This window comes from Puma concolor, chromosome D2, assembly GCF_028749965.1.
Source record: "Puma concolor isolate L17-30 chromosome D2, mPumCon1.1.hap2, whole genome shotgun sequence".
Taxonomy (NCBI): domain Eukaryota; kingdom Metazoa; phylum Chordata; class Mammalia; order Carnivora; family Felidae; genus Puma; species Puma concolor.
Genome location: NC_141677.1, coordinates 56,384,514 through 56,407,427, shown reverse-complemented (window position 1 = coordinate 56,407,427; position 22,914 = coordinate 56,384,514). Strand labels below are relative to the sequence as shown.

General features: G+C 35.2%; 1 long non-coding RNA gene across 1 annotated transcript in view; it reads right to left on the bottom strand.

Moving 5' to 3' along the window:
• LOC147576095 (uncharacterized) overlaps positions 1–22,914 on the bottom strand; it is a 34,343-nt gene continuing 11,429 nt past the window's right edge. The window contains exons 2-3 of the long non-coding RNA XR_015241759.1: positions 16,360–16,594; positions 1–78 (exon numbers count right to left, since the gene is read on the bottom strand). This is a non-coding gene — a long non-coding RNA (uncharacterized LOC147576095). The remainder of the gene's footprint in view (positions 79–16,359; positions 16,595–22,914) is intronic.

Below are 22,914 nucleotides of genomic sequence, written 5' to 3'. Positions count from 1 at the left end.
CCTCTTTCTCCTTTTAAGTATATAAATAATGGTGACTGTGTCAGGAAGCAGATCACTTCAAGACAGTGAAATTTTCTCCTAAAAAATAGTATACAAGTGGGAATTACATTTCACTTTAGGGATTCACACCTCTGAATCATAGGTAATGCCATATTGTAATAAAATTACAATAAGCCTATACATACATATATTTACATAAATATATACAGTATATTTACAAAAACAGCATGCTTTTAGTTGTAGATAGCTTGGTATGTCATAAGTATTGTATAATATTATATAAAGGATAGCTGTTACAACTATAACTAAAGAATTAAATAATATTTAAAGAGCAAGAGTCTCTGAAAAAAGCTCTCTCCTTTTTGCTGATCTCTCAAGTCCAGACTCCCTACTTCCAATAATATAATCAAGTACAACCAAAATTGAAAAAATAAAGATGCCAAGAACCTGGTAATCTAGCTTAAAATGGTCCCACTCTCTGGTCAAGAATACCATAGGTTGATTACTATCTTCAAGCCATCAAACAAGTGTTAGTTGAGTTGAGCCAAAGTCCTCTGCATGGTTGTTCTTTAATATTCATTCAGCAGATATGTTCTTGAATCCCTTACCATGCGCTAGAAACTGTGCTTCTAATAAATAAGATGTGATCTCTCAAGGAGTAACTCGTTCAGTAGCAGATTCTTAATATCTAAAAGATTTAATGATTCAACAGAGCAATTCCAAAACTGGGATTTCAAATATAACAGGTGATGATCTTTTTAGGATAGGTATCCCTGCCAGTTTCCTCTCAACTCATACTTCCTAGATGATTAAGACTTTAGATATGCTGCTATTTTTATTAAATTGTTACTAAAGATATAGTCACTCTTTCTTAGTTCTTTCAGTGGATACTATCTTCATCAATGAAGAACATTAAACTATATAAACTATACCGAAATATTTTAGGGTATTTCTCCCTATTCCCAATCACATCAAATTCTTTCTAAGAATCCCTGTATCCTGCGGGCAAGAGAGCAGGTGGCACAGATAATTCAAGTCTTTAGAGGAATAAAAAGAGGAAATGTAATGCTTGTTAATTATATTTCTTTCAAGAAAACAAATCTGGTACACATATATGTTATATATGCTATTTTGTATATACTTTCATAAGTATAGTACATTTCATTATTTGATGTTTTAAAAGAATAAAGAAGTATAAGGCTTTTTTTGGAGTGTGTGTGTGTGCATGCTGTTTGGTAGAGATTAAATACTATGTAAGTTGATTTGATTGCTTTGGAAAGTTTTTTTAAGGGTAACTCTAATTTCAGTGAGACCTGTGACACCGGACCATGTTAACATCAATAAATTACACTTAAGAACTTGTAAGAGTAAATCATCTGACTCATTACTCTAAAATTTCCAAGTTGCATCCACCTGCAAATTTTTCTAACTTCTCCCTTCAAACAAAAACAAAACCCCAGATTTTCTTGTTTTAAATAAACATATTCCTTAATACTACTATATATAGTGCCTCAGTGGTCCTGAAGTTGTATTAACGTTGATGTTTATGTTTTGTTAATATTGTTTGTTGGGGGAGTGGAAGTTAAGGGGATATATAAATCTTTGCAGTATATCCTAGAATGCCTGATGAAGTAAATGAGAAACAATTATAAGATGGAAAAAAAAGGGGCGCCTGGGTGGCTCAGTCAGCTGGGCGTCCAACTTCAGTTCAGGTCATGATCTCACGGTCTGTGGGTTCGAGCCCCACGTTGGGCTCTGTGCTGACAGCTCAGAGCCTGGAGCCTGCTTCAGATTCTGTGTCTCCCTCTCTCTCTGCCCCTCCCCTGCTCATGCTCTGTCTCTCTCTGTCTCAAAAATAAATAAAAACATTAAAAAAAAATTTTTTTTAAAGATGGAAAAAAAAAAACAGTAACTCATTTAAATTAGCTTTACGTGCCTTGTTTCTATTGATATCAGGACTCTCCAAGGCAGTGAGGTAATCCTGGAGAGCCAGGATAGAGTAGGAGTAAAGAGTATAATGCAGCAATAGGAAAAGCATAACTTGTTTAAGAGGAAAGTATTAAATGCAAGGAAGAAGGAAAAGCTCTATTTGAAAACGTTATAGATATATATGGAAAGGTATCAATTGGAAGCTGAAAACACAGAAGACAGCATGGAGATGAATATACAAAACCAGAGCCAGGATTGATATAAGAATAGATTCAGAATGCCTCAGACAGATGGAGGAGATAGATGACACTATCACAATATAAATTACAAAAGTGGCCCAGAGTTCAATAAATATTTCAGAACGTCTTCCTAGTGCCAGAGGATACAAATACCTGCCTCTGTCCTCAGGCATAAGGTTGAATAGAGGGATCATATAACTCAGTTTTCCCCCCAAAAAGCCCTCATTTATACCTGTTTTCCCTAGCTCTTACATTTTCAGTCAAAAATATCTCAATTTAGTGATAACTGAATCATCACTGTAGCGATAAAGGAAAACGGATAGAAATCTTATCTGTTAAGAGCAAATCATCTCAGAAATGTTTGACTTGCCTTGCTGTTGTTCAGAGAAACTAAATAATTCTTTAATAGTAGGAAAGAAAGGCAATAACAAGAATTATTGTGGTGAACTGAAGGCTAATCAACAAAAAGGAAAAAGTTGCTCATGATGTAATGGGCTGAGTGGGTGGGCAACAGTGTTCAGCAGTGGTTTTGGGCATGTGGTCTCTCAGCTCTGGGGTTCTTTCTTTCCTCTCATATTAATTCACACACCAAGGGATACACACTAATGGGCACACGTTAACTAGGGTTCAGTTTTTTCATCCGACCCAAACACACATCACCTGAAAGAGGAACTCAAGCTCCCAAGACTCATAAGAAAAATTAACCAAAAGAAAGGTATCAAACCAAATAACATATACCATCTGAAAAGAATTAAAGCAGATTAGACTTTAAAATAAACATGCTATAAGAGACTCTTAAAAACTGAGAACAAACTGAAGGTCGATGGGGGGTGGAAGGGAGGGGAGGGTGGGTGATGGGTATTGAGGAGGGCACCTTTTGGGATGAGCACTGGGTAGTGTATGGAAACAAATCTGACAATAAATTTCATATATTGAAAAAAAGAAAAGAAAAGAAAACTAAGGAAGAAGCCTACCATAAAAAAATAAATAAAATAAAATAAAATAAAATAAAATAAAATAAAATAAAATAAAATAAAATAAAATAAACATGCTAACTATATTTAAAGATACTGGGGAAGATAGTATACAAAGCAAGAACAAGAAATCATTGAAAAATGTAGAAATATTAAAAGACAGAAGCAAAAAAGTTCTGTCTTCTCTTATCAGGGAGAAAAATCTCTTCCAAAAACCTTCTTATGTTTCCCTGGCCAAGACTGAGTCCTATATTCCCCTTTAGAACAAAGGGAATGGCAAAGCAAAACAGGGTTGTTGTGACTGATTTAAACCAATCATGATTTATACTCTGGGATTAAGTGAATTGCCACCTGAGAAATAACAGCAGAATTCTATTTATATACTTATAATTGCTTACAGCATTATAGTTCTACATTTTCCAGAGTAAAGTATTTTTAAAGTTGGCATAAAGTGAAGAGAGAAGCTGAAGGAGACCCCATAACAAGCTATTTTTTATTTCATAGATTTCCTAACAGGTGAGGAAACCTGGACCACAACAGAAAAGGAAGACATTATCCTGACAGTTTGGCATTTACCAAGTAAGTCAACTGAAAGTAAGAAATGTGTCCATGGAGAATAGGTCTTCACTTCAACTAATCCTATCACCAAGATGGACAATGTTTCTCAAACTCAAGAAACCAGGGATATGCAAATTGGCTCTCAGAACAAAGGCAAAGATCCAAAAGATTTAAATAAAAAAGAGGCCAATATGAAATTATACCACTGCCTTTTTCCCCTCTGGTGAAATGATAGAATTCAAGAAAAACACTCATAGAGATGAACATTTAGGGTTTTGCCAATAAAACTCTAAGACTCCAAAATAAAGTCCAATGGTTAATAACCAATCCAGTAAATGTTGAATTAATCACCTCACTTTTACTTATTTTTTAAGTAGGCTCCACAACTGGTGTGGAGCCCTACACAGGGCTTGAACTCAAGACCCTGAGATCAAGAGCTGAGCTGAGATTAAGAGTCAAATGCTTAGCTGACTGAGCCACCCAGGTGTCCCTAATTGCCTCACTTTTAAGTATAAACTTTAAGGAGCCAAGGATAAGCAGAAATTCAAGAAAATTTCTATAAAATCTATATAAAAATATATAGATTGTTTTTTGTAAAAAAAAAAAAAAAAAAAAAACAGGAAAGTAACTCTGAAGAAAGAGCATTGATGCAGCAAGGAAAAGAAAGCAAAATAAAACAAAAGCAACTATAATATCCTCAGATAAATAAGAAAAGCTATTGCATCTATGAAAGAATAGAAATACTGTGAAAAGGGGATATCCTGAGGCTAAGAAAGAACTCTTGAAAATTTAAAGTGTGCTGTAAAATAGTATAGTTTTGAAAATAAAATTGTAAAAAGTCTCTCCAAAATAGAAAAAAAAGTCAGAATTAAAAAATAGAAAACATAAAAAATTAAAATTCAACATTTCAATTAATAGCAGCTCTAGAAAATGAAAAAAAGAGAAACAAGAAAGAATTATTAAATAAATAATACAAGAAACTTGTCCCAGAACTGAAGGATATAAACTTACATCCTGAATTTACTCAACTGAATGCCCACCACAATGACCACACCAAGATATATCATTGTAAAATTCAGGATATAAAAAACCTAAAATCTTTCAGAAAGGAAAAGCGAATCACATGCAAAAGATTGTGAATAAAAATAGAGTCAGATTTCACAACGAGAACACAAATAGCTAGACCACAATGGAGTAACACCTCCAAAGTCTAAATACTTAAAAAATGATTTTCCAACACAGGGTTCTATAATCAGTCAAACTATCAATTAAACACGAGAGTGGATTCAAAACATTTTCAGAAAGGGAAATTGTCCCAAATTTACCTCTCTTGTACTCTTTACCAAAAAAGTAATGCTTCTCTAACATACTGCTTCCTCACAAGAAAGAGGAAGATACAGAAAGTAGGAAATAGGAAATGTAAGTCAGGAGAAAGAATAAGAAAAGCCCAGGAAGACCCAGGAACAAAACAAAATTCTCCATTGGCTCTATAGGGGATTGTGACAGCCCCAATCGTATAAAAGACCTACAATCTGTAATATAAAATCTTGTTCACCATGGGCTGGATAGGCTGAGAAAAACAGCTTCAAAATAACCAGACAGGGAAGAGAGACAGGAGAGGGGAGGGGAATAACAAACAAAAGATAAACTTCCCACTGAATTAAATTAAATTCCAAATTGCATAAAGTAATCTAATGCTATGACAGTAATCTATGAAATCAAACTTCAGAATGCAAATTCACTCTGGGGGGAAATAAACTGCCTCAAAAAGGTAAACGAAGGAATAATGTTATTAAAAAGAAAAGGCAAGGGTCACCTGGGTGGCTCAGTCAGTTAAGTGACCAACTTTGGCTCAGGTCATGATCTCGTGGTTTGTGAGTTCTAGCCCCGCATCAGGCTGTCTGTTGTTAGCACAGAGCCTGTCTTGGGTCCTCTGTCTCTCTCTCTCTGCCCCCGGCCCCCACTTGCTCTCTATCTCCCTCAAAAATAAATAAAAACATTAAAAAAAAAAAGAATAAGCAAAGAATTATGAAGCAGGAAGAAATGAAATTCAAATAGATTGAGTTCTTTAAAAATAATGAATTAGGGATGGCTGGGTGGCTCAGTTGGTTAAGCGTCTGACTTTGGCTCAGGTCATGATCTTGCAGTCTGTGAGTTCGAGCCCTGAGTCAGGCTCTGTACTGACAGCTCAGAGCCTGGACCCTGCTCTCTCTCAATCTCTCTCTCTCTCAAAATAATAAATGAGCATTAAAAAATTAAAAATGAATAAATAAATAAAAAGCATCAATTAAAAATACAATTAAACTATCCTGGAATAGCCATTGAAATAGTATGTGACAGCCTGGGGAAAGTCTATAGTGGCTATGATAGAAAAGAGAATAAATGTGAAGATAGCACTGAGCAATTTTCCCAAAATGCAGCAAGGGGGGTTAAATACATTAAAATATATGAAAGAGCAGTTAATATACACAGAGATAGATTATCTCCAACACATATCTATTAGAAAAGTACCAGAAGTATGCAAATGTGTTAATGGTAGAAAAGCCGCGTTTGAACTGACAAAAGCTGCCCATTTTTTTGAATTGAAGAAATGTAAGAGTTCTTCATTTTACAATGTACTACAAGCACTCAGTAGGATAAATAGAAAAACATACCTGGGCACACCATAGTGAAATTTAAGAATGTCAAAAGTACAGAGAAAATTGTTTAAAATTTTCAACTACAAAAGACAGATTAAATATGAATGACAGACTAATGACAAATTTTTCAATACTATAGTAGATGCTGTAAGACAATAGCTTAACCTTTTGAAGTATTAAGAGACATTGACTATTGGGGTACCTGGGTGGCTCAGTCAGTTGAGCGTCTGTCTGACTTTGGCTCAGGTCATGATCTCACAGTTCGTGAGTTCGAGCCCCGCGTCGGGCTCTGTGTTGGCAGCTCAGAGCCTGGAACCTGCTTCGGATTCTGTGTCTCCCTCTCTCTCTGCCCCTTCCCCGCTCATGCTCTGTCTCTCTCTGTCTCTCAAAAATGAATAAACGTTAAAAAAAAATTATAAAAAAAAAGAGAGAGACATTGACTATCAACTTAGACTTCATAACCAGGTAAACTATTATAATGAGGGCAAAATAAAGATACTTGCCATCATATGAAGATTGAGTTAATTTACTCCCCATATATCCTCCACAAAAGTACTATTAAAAGAATGAACTTCAACCAGAAGATAAATAAACCTGGGGGAAGGTATGAGATTTAACGAAAACAGTGAGTTCTGAAACTTACAAAATATGTCTGTAAATTAATGAACTCTTTAAAAAAACATTTTCTTATCTTTGAAAAAAGTTGAGGCTGGAAATTTACACAATTACAGGATTTGGAGTTAGGCTTGGTATTCAATGAATAAAGTCATATTATATTCAGAAAATAGAAATACTGAGTAATTACAGATATTATCAGAAAATTTTATACATATACATGTACTTTAAAAATGAAGGGCTACTATTAAAAGAATAGACGTATATTCTATAGTTTCCAAACCAAGAGAGGAATCAAAAGGCAGTAAAGGTGTTCAATTCAGCATTTTAAAAAAAGATATAATGGTAAAAGTTGATAAATAGAAAATGCAAGTACTATGGTAAACAAAAATTAATCTAAGTATATCAATAATCATTTCAATGATCAAGCTTAGATATTGGAAGGTAGATTTTCTGAATACATCACAAAAATAAATACCATCTCTATGGTGTTTACAAGAGAAAACTTAAAGCCATACAGAAAGTTTGAAAGTAAAGGATAGAAAGATACACTAAAAAAATACTAAAGGAAGATAGGTTTAAAATATTAATGAGTCTGAAATAGAATTTAAAGATAGAAGCTATATAGAAATGTAAAAGTAGGGGCGCCTGGGTGGCTCAGTCAGTTAAGCCTCTGACTTCAGCTCAGGTGTTGATCTTGCACTCTGTGAGTTCAAGCCCCACGTTGGGCTCTGTGCTGACAGCTCAGAGCCCGGAGCCTGTTTGGACTCTGTGTCTCCTTCTCTCTCTGCCCCTCTGCCCCTCATTCTCTCTCTCTCTCTCTCTCTCTCTCTCTCTCTCTCTCTCTCAAAAATAAATAAACATTAAAAAATTAAAAAAAAAGAAATGTAAAAGTATCACTACATATTAATAATAAAAGGAACAATCCACCAAGAAGGTAACACAATCCTAAACTTATACATAACAAAAGAGGATTGGAATTTATAAATCAAAAACTAACAATTAAAAGAAAAACATTGAGGAATCCACAATCATAGAGGAAGATTTTGATATATCTCTATTAGAAACTGATGGGTCAAGCAGAAAAAAAAATTAGTAAGGATACAGATTTGAATAGTGAAATCAGCAAGCTTGGTCTAATTTTACATTCCAGCATTTAAAAGCTAAGAAGAGACAAATGGGGTGTTTACAAAATTTGAACACAATTTAAGACATGAAGAACATCTTTTTTTTTTCAACGTTTATTTATTTTTGGGACAGAGAGAGACAGAGCATGAACGGGGGAGGGGCAGAGAGAGAGGGAGACACAGAATCGGAAACAGGCTCCAGGCTCTGAGCCATCAGCCCAGAGCCTGATGCGGGGCTCGAACTCACGGAGTGCGAGATCGTGACCTGGCTGAAGTCGGACACTTAACCGACTGCGCCACCCAGGCGCTCCAGACATGAAGAACATCTTAACACATATCCTAGAATCAATACCATACAACCTAATGATTCCAAAATGAGGACAAAATGACACTATAAACAGTATTGCATTTCACTACACTACACATAACACTGAAATATGGATAGTAGGATGAATATTTTCTTTACAACTTTCAAAATCAATGAAATTTTGAAAACAGGAAAACTAAATATTAAACATACTTCATCTGTTATAAAACAGCATGCAAAACACAATTTTAAAAATTTATTAACATTAAACCTGCCTATCATCTGAATATACATTTTTGAGCAATAACTAATAATAAGCTATTGAAAAATACCTAAACACTACTCCAAAAGGGATAAAAATTTGATTTAAAATGAAAAACAGAAAATGAAGTAACATTTAGCGATTTTTGGAAAGTGAAATCCTAAAAACCATGTGTCATTGGTGACATCATTAGGTTGTAGGTATATTTTGTGTACATTTTTCCAGCTGTTTAAATATCTCTGATTGTATATGAGGATGGGGAAATAGTGAGAAGGTAGTTACAATTCATGTCAAATCTTTTCTTCTATCCTCCTACATGGCCAAATAATTCCATCTCTATTTGATGACTCTGAGACTATATTTTTCATTAGTAGTACTGTTACCATTTTGTTTCCAAGAAAACACTTCCAGTAAGTTTTAAATTCTTTAATTTATCTCAAGTAAATAAGAGTCCACAGAAAATTATCTATATCGATTTTAATGCTGCCCTGTTCATATTCCAGTCATTAAGAAAATTCTTTGACCTGGAGTAATAATCTTAAAATAAAAACTACAGTGATTGTCTTTTCCTTTCTCCTCTGGAGGAATATGGAGATTACACAAACATTTGTTTAATTCAATATCTTAATGCAGCGCCTATGTCTGGAAAGAGAGGATTTTTGCAGAGCTAGTGTTTTCACCATAAGCTCCATAGTCACATTTGTAGTAATAGTTGTATTTTGATAGAATCATATTTCAATGGCCAGCTTTTCTAGAAGAAGTACCAACGTTTTCATAAAGTCATATTGAATCTGCCTTCAGAGAAAATAGATTTCGGAATTCAAATGATTTAACATCTTCTGAAACAATGTTTTCGTAAATTATATGTGTAGAGAAGCATCTCCCTGTCCAGTCCTGAAAAATGCTACCTCAATTTCAAAACCATTTTAAAAATATTGCTGATCTGGTGGAAAAGTAAGAAACTCAACTGGAGACCAGGGAAAACATGATTCCCCAGGGATAAGGAAGTAGCAGAGCCAGCAATTGCTGTCAGGGCACGTGCCATAACATGGCTGCCAAGAACTGGTGTCTTTCTGTAGTCGTTGTCTTAGGAAGAGTGAGTTCATTCAAAATGCTTTCTCTAATACGAAGAAGTAGAAAAATCACAGACATATAGTGCAATGAATTTTCTCAAAGCAAAAACACCTATATAATCACCACAGATGTAAAAAAAAAAAAGTCAGTACCCCAGAAATCCCCTCATAGCCTCTCCCAGTCTCTACACACTCTCCCCTACCAAGAACTAATCACTTTCCTGACTTATATTCACCGTAAATTAGCCACCTCATTTTTGAACTTTATATAAATGATATCACACAGTATGATGTGTACTTGTATGAATTTATTCATTCAACATGTCATCCATTTTCTTGCATCCATTTTCTTGCAAACATATAGTAATTTTTAAATAACTGTGAACTATTACAGTGTCTGAATATATCAAGATATATTTATCCTTCTTGCTGATGGACAGTTAGCTTCCAGTGTGGGATAATCACAAATAATGTTGCTATAAACATTCTTATACATGCCTTTTGCCGCACATATGCACACATTTATGTTAGGTATATATGTAGGAGCGGACCTGCTACATCATATGATTGTGTATATATATTTTTTTAAGAGAGGGAGCACAAGCTGAGGAATGCCAAGGGGAGAGGGAGAGAGAGAATCTCAAGCAGGCTCCACACTAAGCACAGAGTCCGACTGGGGGTTGATCTCACAACCATGAGATCATGACCTGAGCTGAAGTCAAGATTCCGACACTTAACCAACTGAGCTACCCAGGTGCCCCATATATATTTATTTTTAGCACATTTTGCCATATCATCACCAAAGTGATTATACTAATTTGTATTCTGACCAGGAATGTATGAGAGTACTAGTGGTTTCATAGGTACACTAATACTCGTCATTGTGGTTGGATTTGTATTCTACCTTTCATAATGAGTTGAGCACCTTTATATATATATATTTATTGGCTAACTGGATTCTCTTTTGTCAGGTGTCTAAGTCTTTGGCCATTTTTTCCTGTTTAGTTGTATGTCTTATTGATTTAAAGGAGTTCTTTAGACACAGTATTTTGGATATGAGTTCTTTGTAGATGGAATGTGTCATGAGTATAGTCTCATCCTTCATGGATTGTTTTCAGTCTCCCTTTTCCCACAGCTTTATTGAAGTATAACTGGGATACAAAACTCTACACTCAATTAATGTATATAATTTGGTGAGTTTGGACATATGTATACACTCCTGTTACTATCTCCACAATCAAAGTAATAAACATATCCATAACCTTAAAAGGTCTCTCTGTGTTTCTTTTGTGGTTTGTTTTGTTTTGTTGTAAGAACACTTCATATGAAATCCACTCCCAACAAATTTTTAATACCGTCCTATTAACTATAGGCACTATGTTGTACAGCAGATCTCTGGAATTTACACATCTTGAATAATTGTAACTTTATACTCCTTGAACAATTCCCCTCAACCCATGGTAACCACCATTCTACTCTCTGCTTCTATATGTTTGACTGTTCTAGATGTCTCACATAAGAGGAACCATGCAGTATTTATCCTTCTTCGACTGACTTATTTTACTTAGTATAATGTCTTTCAGGTTCATTCACGTTGTTACAAATGGTAGGATTTCCTTTAGTGGTATCTTTTGATGAACAGAACTTTTAAATTTTAATGTAGTCCAATTTTAGAGTTAGGGTCTTTTTATGTTGCTTAAGAATTACGTGAGGATATGGAGAAAGGGGAGAATTTATGCACTTTTTTTGGGAATATACTTGGTGTAGACACTATAGAAAGCAGTATGGAGGTTCTCCCCAAAATGAAATAGAGAACTACCATATGATCCAGCAATTCCTCTTATGAGAATTTATCTGAAGGAAATGAAAACATTAACTCAAAAAGATATCTTTGCCCTCATGTTCATTGCAGCATTATTTACAATAACCAAGACATGGAAACAACCTCAGTGTTTATTAATGGATGAATGGATAAAGAAAATGTGGTATACATATACAATGCAATATTATTCAGCCATTAAAAAGAAGGAAATCTTGTCATTTGTGACAACGTGGATGGACTTTGAGGGCATTATGCTAAGTGAAGTAAGTCAGACAGAGAAAGACGAATACTGCATGATCTTAGTTATATGTGGGACTGAAAAAAAAAAATCCACCAAACTCACAGATACAACGTATTGTGGTTGTAAGACATGGGGGTCGGGGACTGGGCGAAGTAGATGAAAGCAGTCAAAGGGTACAACTTCCAGTTAAAATATAAATAAGTCCTGGGGATGTAATATACAGCATGGCAACTGTAGTTAATAATATTGTATTGAATATTTGAAAGTTTCTAAGAGAGTAGATCTTAACAGTTTTCATCAAAAGAAAAAAATGTGTAATTATGTGTGGTAATAAATGTTAGACTTTTTGTGGCAATTGTTTCGCAATATATACACATATCAAATTATTATGGTGTACACCTGAAACTAACATAATGTTATATATCAATCATATCTCAATTTAAAAAATTGTGTTCCCACCCCCAAAAAAGAAGAGTTTTTCATATATTACTTTCTAGAAGTGTTATTGCTTAATTTGTACTTTTAGAAGTAGTTGCTTCATTTGTTCGCCATCGAGGCCCATGATTCTTTTTTTTTTTTTTTTTTTTTTTAAGTAGGCTCCACATCCCAAATGCAGGGCCTGAACTCACAACCTTGAGATCAAGAGTTGCATGTTCTACCCACTGAGCCAGCCAGGCACCCCATGTTTCCCATCAAGATATCTAACAATATTTATTGAAAAAACAGACCTTTCACTACTGTTCTACAGAACTTTTTTTTTTTCCTTTATCAAGTATCCACATGAATGTGTTCTATTTACGGGCTGTCTTCTGGCCAATTGTTCTATTTTTCTATACTTATATCAAAAGAACACTCTCTTAATACTGTATATATGTCTTGGTATATGATGAGAAATTCTACTTTCCCTTATTATTCTTTGAAATTCTTGTGTATTCTCCTGGTCCTTTGTGAATTTAAATTTACTGTGTATTTGTTTTTTATGTGTCCTACCTTTTCTGTGTTCTCTTTTCTCCTTTTGAATTGATTGTTTTATTATTATTTTCTGTCTTTTAACAGATTGGTATTAATTTATTCTTTATTCTTTAAGTGCTTTATCTATAGCTTATTTTATTCACTCTTGACTTATTAGTGTCTACTGTATATTAGTACTTTATTCTTATTCTGGACAATGAATAGAGAACATTTTACCTCAATTCAATCCCATCTCTCCTGACTTATGTGCTATTTTTGTTCATGTATTTTAATTCTCCTTACATTTTAAACCCCCAAGTACATTGTCATTACTGTTTTATAACTGATTCAAATTTCTTGCTTTCTAATGTCCTGCAACTCCAAGCTTCCAGCTGGGATCTTTTTCCTTCTGCCTACAAGAAATACCCTTTATTATGTCTTTTAAGTGGATTTGCTGGTGATTAATTTTTTTCAGGTTTTTTTCTGAAGATATATTTATTTCACCTTATTTTTGTTTGGTATGGAATTTTAGGTTGGTCATTGCTTTCTTGCACACTGTCAAAATTATCTTTTTAAAAATTTTTTAATGTTTATTTTTATTTTTGAGAGACAGAGCAGGAGCAGGGAGGGGCAGAGAGGAGACACAGAATCTGATGTAGGCTCCATGCTCTGAGCTGTCAGCACAGAGCCTGATGTGGGGCTTGAACCACAAACTGTGAGATCATGACCTGAGCTGAAGTCAGATGCTTAACCAACTGAGCCACCCAGGCACCCCCGAAATTATCTTTGTTGTCTCTGGCTGCCATTGTTCCTATTGCAAAGTCACAGCTATCTATCCAATATTTGTTTCATTGAAGTTAATGTGTCTTAAAATCTTCGTAAGGAGATAATTTTCCTTTGTCTCGGACTTCAGCAGTCAGTTCTTATGTGTTTAGTATGATTTTCTTTCTTATATTTATCCTGCTCATTTTTTTAAATACAAAAACCCTCAGTTTTAGAAATGTTTCATGTATGAGCTATTTATAAATGCAAGAAATTACCTGAAGCTTAGCAGACAAAAACCAAAATACATTTATTATCTCATATAGGTTGTGTAGGTGAGGTATCCAGGAGAAGTTTGGCTAGATGTTTCTAGCTGGATGTTTCATGAGATAGCAGTCAGGAGACTTACCAGTACTGCAGTTATTTGAAGGCTTGACTAGGGTTAAGGATCTATTCCCAGGGTGTCTCACTCAAATGCTTAGTAAGCAAAAAATGCTGGTCATTAGCAGATAATCTCAATGTAATGTCACGTGGGCCTCTCCATAGGGCTAAGTGCCCTTACTGGCATGGCAGCTGGCTTCCACTAAAGCAAGTGATCCAAGAGACCACAAGATGGAAGGCACAGTGTGTTTCATGACATAGTCTCAGAAGTCATACTCCCTCATTTCTATAACACCCTATTGGTTATATATTCAACTACATTCAGTGTTGGAGGGGACTACATGAGTGTGTTAATAATAGTGAGAGACAAGAATCACTGGAGGCCATCTTGGTGGCAGGCTACCACATTCCACCCTCTTTTGCTCTCAGATGCAAAACATACTCATTCTCAAAAGATTCATCTCATTACACCATGAGTTCAAAGTCCAAAATTCTATATCTAGATCAGGTCCAGGTGTGCATGAGTCATGAGTGTAGGTTCTTAATACAATCCCCTTGAGTACTGCTCCTTTTCATTTGAAGTCATGTGAACTACAGAGGCAAGTTATCTGCCCCTTCCATGCCAAACATAGAATGGTTGGTATAGCAGAGGATAACTGCTATACAAGCTCTTGTTCAGAAAGGAGAAAATGAGCACAACACATGGTCCACAGCAATTCTGAAATCTCACTGGGCAAAGTTTAGAAGATCTCTGATTAGAACTCATTTCCACTCTTGCACAGACATGATTCACATTGTTTCATGGCTCCTCCATTTGGGCTCCCGGCTCTTAAATTTGAGTTATCTTTCTTTTTTATGAAACATACCACTATTTTTGGTCACACGACTTCCTCAGTTTGCTTCCTGCTTATACAAGTTTCAGAATCCAAAGGCTCTTTTCCTTGTTACTGTCTCTGATTCTTTAAGTTCAAGTTAATGGTGTTTCTGCTAATACAAATATCTTTATAACTTTGTGGCTATGCTGTGGATGCTATTGGAATTTACTCCATTAGACAGAAGACACACCACAGATCTCTCTGAGGTAAGCCCTTCTTTACCTTTGGCTTCTGCTGATACTGTTGAGGGGAAACACACTTAAGTTTCATATAACCCCTATCTTCTGACTGAATGTCACTAAGACATCATCTGAGACCTTCAAAAGGTTTTTAGAGTAATACTTTTAAGTCCATTGTTAGGTCATGTTTTTTTAAAGTGCCTTGAATTTGAACCTTGCTAGGAAGCTATTTCTTAATTTTAGCATTTTGTGTCATTTGGAGAGGCTGGGAGTTTTTAATTCAATGATTTCTGACTCTTCTCCCCCAGATTTTAAAAATATTTTACCTTTGGCTTATGTCTCCCCTCTTATATTTTACTATAAGAAAAAAGATACAGAAGTGCTGTTCATAGGGGCACATGTACCCCAATGTTTATAGCAGCACTATCAACAACAGCCAAATTATGGAAAGAGCCCAAGTGTCCATCAACTGATGAATGGATAAAGAAGATGTGGTATATATACACAATGTAATACTACTCAGCAATGAAAAAGAATGAAATGTTGCCATTTGAAACAACCTGGATGGAACTAGAGGGTATTATGCTAAGTGAAATAACTCAGTCAGAGAAAGATGGATATCATATGTTCTCACTCATATGTGGAATTTGAGAAACTTAACAGAAGACAATGGGGAAAGGGAAGGAAAAAAAAGTTACAAACAGAGAGGTAGCCAAACCATAAGAGACTCTTAAATACAGAGAACAAACTGAGGGTTGATGGGGAGGGCAGCAGGAGAGGAAAATGGGTGATGACCATTGAGGAGGGCAGTTATTGGGATGAGCACTGGGTGTTGTATGTAAGTGATGAATCATGGGAATCTACTCCCGAAGCAAAGAGCACACTATATACTCTGTATGTTAGCTAACTTGAAAATAAATTCTAAATAAATAAATAAATAAATAAATAAATAAATATTTTTTTAAGAAGAAAGAAGGCACTCTCAATAGTTTGCCTGAAAATTCTCCTTAGCTGGATCACATAGCTCTTCTGGTATATTTTCTAACTTCCATGTTACTGTAGGCAACTGTTTGCTAAACTTTGTTTCCATACAACTAGACTCCACTTTTTTCAACATTCAGGAGACTTTTTTCTCACTTTCATTTAAGTCCTCACCTGCTTTCTCCTTGAAGGCCATCAGGCGTCTATAACAAACACATAAAGGGTCTTCATGCTTTCCCTAACCCAGGTACCACTGACTGCCTAGTTCCAAAGTTACTCCATATTTTATGTTTTTGTTATAGCAAGACTCCACTTCCAGGCTCAGCTATCTGTATTTGTTGTTTTTTTGTGCATAGCAAATCACTCCAAACTTAGTGGTATAATTCAATCAACATTTATTATTTCATATAGCTCATGTAGGTGAGAAATTTCAAAGTGGCTTACCTTGCTGGGTTTGACTTGGGGGTCTTTCCTGAGGTTATATACAAGATGTCAGCCAGGAATGTTGTTATCTGAAAGTTTAATAGGCTTAAAAGACCTGCTTCCAAGGTAGCTTACTCGTGTCTGCCAAGTGCATACACTGGTTGCTGGCTGTGGACCTCAGTTCCTTGCCACATGGGTCTCTCCATAGGGCTGCTTGAGTGTCTTCAAGACATGGTAGTTTCCCTGAGAAAACAATCTGAGGGAGCAAGAGAGAAAGCTCATGTCTTTTCTGGCCTTGCCTTGGAAGTCACACTCCCTCATTTCCAGCGTCTTATTGTTATACAACTAAGCCCTCTACATTGTGGGAGGAAGCTACACATGGGAGGAAAATACCAGAAGGTGGACATCAGCGGAGGTTGCTCTGAGGCTGGGGAGCACTTTTCACCTTGGGAAAATCTCAGCTGTGATCTCTCCAAGCACTGTTTCTATCCCATTCTCTCTTGCCTCTCTTTCTGGAATTACAACCATAATTATGCATATATTAGACAATATGTAATACCTTTTCACTTTATTTACTATGCCTCCTATATTCTTCTATACATTTGCACCCTTTTGCCTCTCTGTACCTTATTCTTTTTTAAAAATATTTTATATTTAAGTAATCTCTACACCCAATGTGGGGCTCGAACTTAACGATCCTAAGATCAAGTGTCACACGCTCTACCAACTGAGCCAGTCAGGCGTCCCTCTGTACCTCATTCCTGATGCTTTCCTCTGACTTATCTCACAGTTTACTAATGCATTTACTAATTCTTTTCTTCTTTTAAATGACTCAACTATTTTACTCTTTATTTTTTCTTATTGCTTTCCTGATTATGCAGCTTTTGCTCATTGAGTGTTTACCACAGAGATTACATTATCCACTCTAGACTGATTAGAGTCTCTCTGCAATTAGTAATTTTAACTCATGACAAACAATGAAAGAACTTTACACATTTTAAATCATTTTGTTGTCATAGTTTTCATTCTCTATATATTTTAAGCCCGAAGAATTATTATTATCATTTTGTAAAGGCAACATTCATTTTTATATAGCCACATATTTATCCTTCTCAGTACTATTATTCCTTTCTGCATTTCTGTTCTTCCATCTGGGCCATTTTTCTCTTCTCTGAACAACCCTTAGGTATTTCTTTTTTTTTTTTTTTTTTTTAATTTTTTTTTTTCAACGTTTATTTATTTTTGGGACAGAGAGAGACAGAGCATGAATGGGGGAGGGGCAGAGAGAGAGGGAGACACAGAATCGGAAACAGGCTCCAGGCTCCGAGCCACCAGCCCAGAGCCCGACGCGGGGCTCGAACTCACGGACCGCGAGATCGTGACCTGGCTGAAGTCGGACGCTTAACCGACTGCGCCACCCAGGCGCCCCCCTTAGGTATTTCTTTAAGTGAAAGTCTGCCCGCAATACATTCTCTCAGCTTTTTTGCTGAGGGAGGGGAGCTGCTGAAAATGTCCTTCGTTTGGTAACTTTGTTACTTTGCTTTACTTTTGAAGGATATTTATGCTGGTTATAGAATTTTAGCATAATTTTTTTTTTAATGTTTATTTATCTTGAGAGAGACAGAGAGTGAGTGGGGAAGAGGCAGAGAGAGAGGGAGACAGAAAATCCCAAGCAAGCTCTGCACTTACAGCGTGGAGCCTGATTCTGGGCTCAAACTCATGAACCCATGAGATCATGACCTGAGCCAAAATCAAGAGTTAGTCACCAAACCGACTGAACCACCCAGGTGCTCCTAGAATTCTAGCATAATTTATAGATAGTTTCAACAGCTTAAAGGTATCAATCTATTGCCTGCTGACTTCCACTGATTCCATTGAAAAGTCAGTTGCTGCTCCTTTGAAAATAACATCTTATTTTTCTCAGTTTGCTTTTATGATTCTTTTGAGGGGGGGAGCTGCGGGAGAGTCTTTGACTATGATGATCCCAAGCATTACATTCTTTGTGATTATTCTACCTAGGATCCTTGCACCTTCTTATATGTGATTTTATACCTTATATCAGTTTTGGAAAAATCTCAGCCAATATTTTTTGAAATATTGCTACTATTCTATTCTCTCCTTCCCTTCTGAGATTTACACACAGTTAGAACATTTCACCATGTTCTATATATTCTTATCCTTGTTCTGTATTCTTCATTCTTTTCTCTTTGTACTTTAATCTTGATACTTTCTACTTATATGACTTCTAGTTAAACTGTTTTGATGTGTTTAATCTCTTATTAAAGTCATGCATTTGTTTCTTGATTTTAGTTATAATTTGTTTCAGTTCCAAATAACCAATTGATCCTTTCAATAGGCTTTAAGTACCAGTTGAAATTCTCCATATTTTTCACCATTTTCTTAACTATATTAATTATTGTTATTTTAAGTTCTCTGATAACTCCAGTATATGAACCATCTGTGGGGATATTTCTACCATCTGCTTTTAATATGGTTTTTTGGTTATGTGGACCTTTTTATAGCATTCCTAATAATTTTTACTGGATGCAAGACATTGTGCATTAAAAATGTAAAGGTTTGGAATAACACTATCTCTTTCTTGAGCCAGTTAAGTTGTCTTCTGGCACATAGGTATAGTGCAAGTAGATCATCTTCATCCTGTCTAGGCTTGCTTTTAGGCTTTATTAAAGATGATTTACTTTTTTGCCATTACTTCTTAGATATTTTAGGCTTTAAGCTAAAGCTTAGATACTTAGGCTTTTCTGTGGTTTCCTCTAAAGGTCTGTTGCATTTAGACATTTTCTCCACCTTTACCAATCTCTAACTCCATCCTGCCTCCCTAGCACCCTGCAGCTACTGAATCTCTGTTCAGTTCTTGAGCCTCAAAGATGCTTACAACTTTCACAACTACAACTCAGCATGGATAATAGATCTAAATGTAAATTGCAAAAGTATAAAAACTCTAGAAGATGACACAGGAGAAAATCTAGTTGACACTGGGTTTGGCAATGACTTTTTAGATACAACACCAAAAGCATGATCCATAAAAGAAAAAATTGATTAGGTTGGACTTCATTAAAATTTAAAACTTCTACTCTGCAAAATATCCTGTTAAAACAATGCAAAAACAATCTACAGTCTGGGAGAAAATATCTGCAAAATATTTGCCAAAAAATTTTTATAGAAGTTGTATAAAAGACTTTTATTCAAATATACATAGAAGTCTTGGGGCGCCTGGGTGGCTCAGTTGGTTAAGCATCCGACTTCGGCTCAGGTCACGATCTCACTGTCCATGAGTTCGAGCCCCGCGTCGGGCTCTGTGCTGACTGCTCAGAGCCCAGAGCCTGTTTCGGATTCTGTGTCTCCCTCTCTCTCTGACCCTCCCCCGTTCATGCTCTGTCTCTCTCTGTCTCAAAAATAAATAAAAAAAAAAAAAACAAAAAAACAAAAAACAAATATACATAGAAGTCTTAAAACTCAACAATAAGAAAACAAACAAGTAAAAAATGAGCTAAACTATGAACAAATGCCTCACCTGAGCAGATATACCAATGACAAATAAGCACATGAAAAGATTTTCAACATCATGTATCATTAGGGAAATGCAAATTAAAACAAAATAGGATACCACCACACACCTATCAGAATGCCTCAAATCCAAAAACTGACAACACCAAATACTGGGGAAGATGTGGAGGAGAGTTATTTATTGCTGATGGGAATACAAATAGCACAGCACTGTCCAAGACCATTTGGCGGCTATTGACAAAGCTAAACATAGTCTTACAACACAATCTGGGAATTGTCCTCCTAAGGTATTTACCCAAATGAATTGAAAGAATTATGGTTCACACAAAGTCTACACATGAATGTCTATATAGAAGCCTTATTTATAATTGCCCAAAACTGGAAACAACCAAGATGCCTTTCGAAAGGTGAATAAGCTGATGAACACACTGTAGCACATTCATGCAGTAGAATTGTATTTAGCAATAAAAAGAAATGAGCTATCAGGCCAAAAAGACCTGGAAGAATCTTAAATGCATGTGAAGGCAATCTGAAGAGGGCTAAGGTCTCCAGTAGAATCTTGAGTAGTAGTGGTAAAAAAAAAAAAAAAAAAAAAAAAATCATACATCCATACTGTGTCTTAACTTTGATGAAAATACTTCTAAATGTAATGATTAATATGTTTTTGGGAGGGGTTGCATTGACATCAGTTACAACATTAGGGAGCTACCTTTTTTTTGTTGTTGTTGTTGTTTTAATTTAAGAGAGAGAGTGAGCAGGGAAGAGGAGCAGAGGGAGAGAGAAAGAGAATCTTAAGCAGGCTCCACATTCAGTGTGGAGCCTGACACAGAGTTCATTCCTACAACGCTGGGATCATGACCTGAGCCAAAATCAGGATCAACCAACTGAGTCACCCAGGCGCCCCAAGGAGTTACCTCTTTATCCTAGTTTGCTAAAGAGTTTTGTTTTTTTTTTTTTAAGATCATGAATAGATTTTGAATATCATCAACAATTTCCCCTATTTATTGACTGGTCATATTTCCAATTTGATATGTTAGTATGGTGAGTTACAATGATAGAATTTTTAGTTGTTGAACCACTGTTGAATTTCTGATGTGAACTTGGTCTGGATGTATTTTTTAGTATGTAGTTTGATTCAATTTGTTGGTACAGTGTGTTTACATCCATGCTCAAAAGTGAAATTTGCCCATAATTTTTTTCATTGATTTTATATGGCCTCATGAGTATTGAGTAGTTTCTTCTTCTTTTTTTTTTAAGTTATGTTTTCAACAGATTGTATAAGACAGTGATTAGTTGTTCTTTGAAAGTTTGTCAGAACTACTTATAAACCTATGTAGAGATGACATCTTTATTGTAGAGAGTAGAAATTTTAATACTGATTATGATTTTTGAATGATTATTTGACCAGGTTTTTAAAAGATTTTTTGACTTACATTTTCTTAGAAAATAATGTATTTTGGTAAGTTTTATAAATTTATTGAATATAGCCATTCAAATTACTCTCCTAGGAGCTAAATCCTTCTCTTTCTTTCTCTACCTTTTTATACTGATCTATTTAATATTAAAAAGAAAAAACCTTTTGGTGATATTATTTGTTTCTCTTGTTGTTTTATTAAATAATTAAGTTACACTTTTATATTATTGTTTTCTTCTATATTCTCTGGGCTAACTCTAAATTATTTTTAGATTTGCGAGTTAAGTGCTCACTTTATTTTTCATATTTCTTGTGTTCTCATATGTAAAAAGTATAAATTTCCCTCTAAGCTCCACTTTAGCTAGCTTCATGTCACTACTCATTTGTAAGAAGTGATTTCACTGGCTTTCATTTCTAACGATTTCATAATTTCCATTTTGATTTCTTATTTGGACCTTAAGATGTTTAGAAGTGAGGATTTTGTTTCCCAAATTAATTTTTTAAGTTTATTTATTTATTTTGAGAGAGAGAGAGAGAGAGAGCAGGGGAAGGGCAGAGAGAGAGAGAGAGAGAGAATCTCAAGCAGGCTCCACATTGTCAGTGCAGAGCATGACATGGGGCTCGATCTCACAAACAGTGAGATCACAACCTGAGCTGAGATCAAGAGTTGGAGGCTTATCTGACTATGCCACCCAGGAGCCCCTCCAAATTAATTTTTAAACTATCTTTTTTGCATTTATTTTTATTTTTATTTCATGTGGGTCAGAGAACACTGTCTCTGTATTATCAGTTTTTAAAGTGTTTGTTGAAGATTCTGTTGTGTCTCAATATATAATTTTTGTAAATACTTTGTGCATGCTTGAAAAGAATACATTTTCTATGTTGGATGCAAAGTATTACATATATTTATTTAAATTTACATATAAATTTAGATAAGCATTTTTATAAACCTTTTTTTCTGGTTGAGCAACCAGTTTCTGAAACAGAGTGTGTTAGATCTTTATCGGTGGTTTGAAATTGCTTATTCTTCCTCTTAATTATATTGTTTTTTCTACATTCATGTTGAATTATAAAGTTGGACAAAGCAAAGGTCATGATTTTGATGATGGATTATTACTTTTATCATTAAGAAATTGTCTCTTTTGTTGTTAATAATTTCACATTAAACTCTACTATGATATTATCTTTGCTAGATTAGGTCTCCTCGTATATTTATTCCTATTTCTTCACTTTTAGCCTTTCATTATGACATTTTTCCAGATATCTCTTATAAACAGAATAAAACTGATTTAAAAAATTAAATCTGGGGGTGCCTGGATGGCTCAGTCATTTAAGCGCCGGACTCTTGATTTCAGCTCAGGTCATGATCTCACAGTTCATGAGATTGAGCCCCGCATCGATCAGCATGGAGTGTTTGGGATTCTCTCTCTCTCTCTCTGCCCCTTTCTCTCTTTCTCTCTCTCTCTCTCTCTCTCTCTCTCTCTCTCTCTTCCCCCTCTGTCTCAAAATAAATAAATAAGCCTTAAAAAATTAAATCTGCATCTTTCATTTAATAACTATCCTTAATTATTAGACACTTCATTAAATTTATTTTCTTCTATCAAGTGTAGAGTTCACAAAATATTTGATGAAAA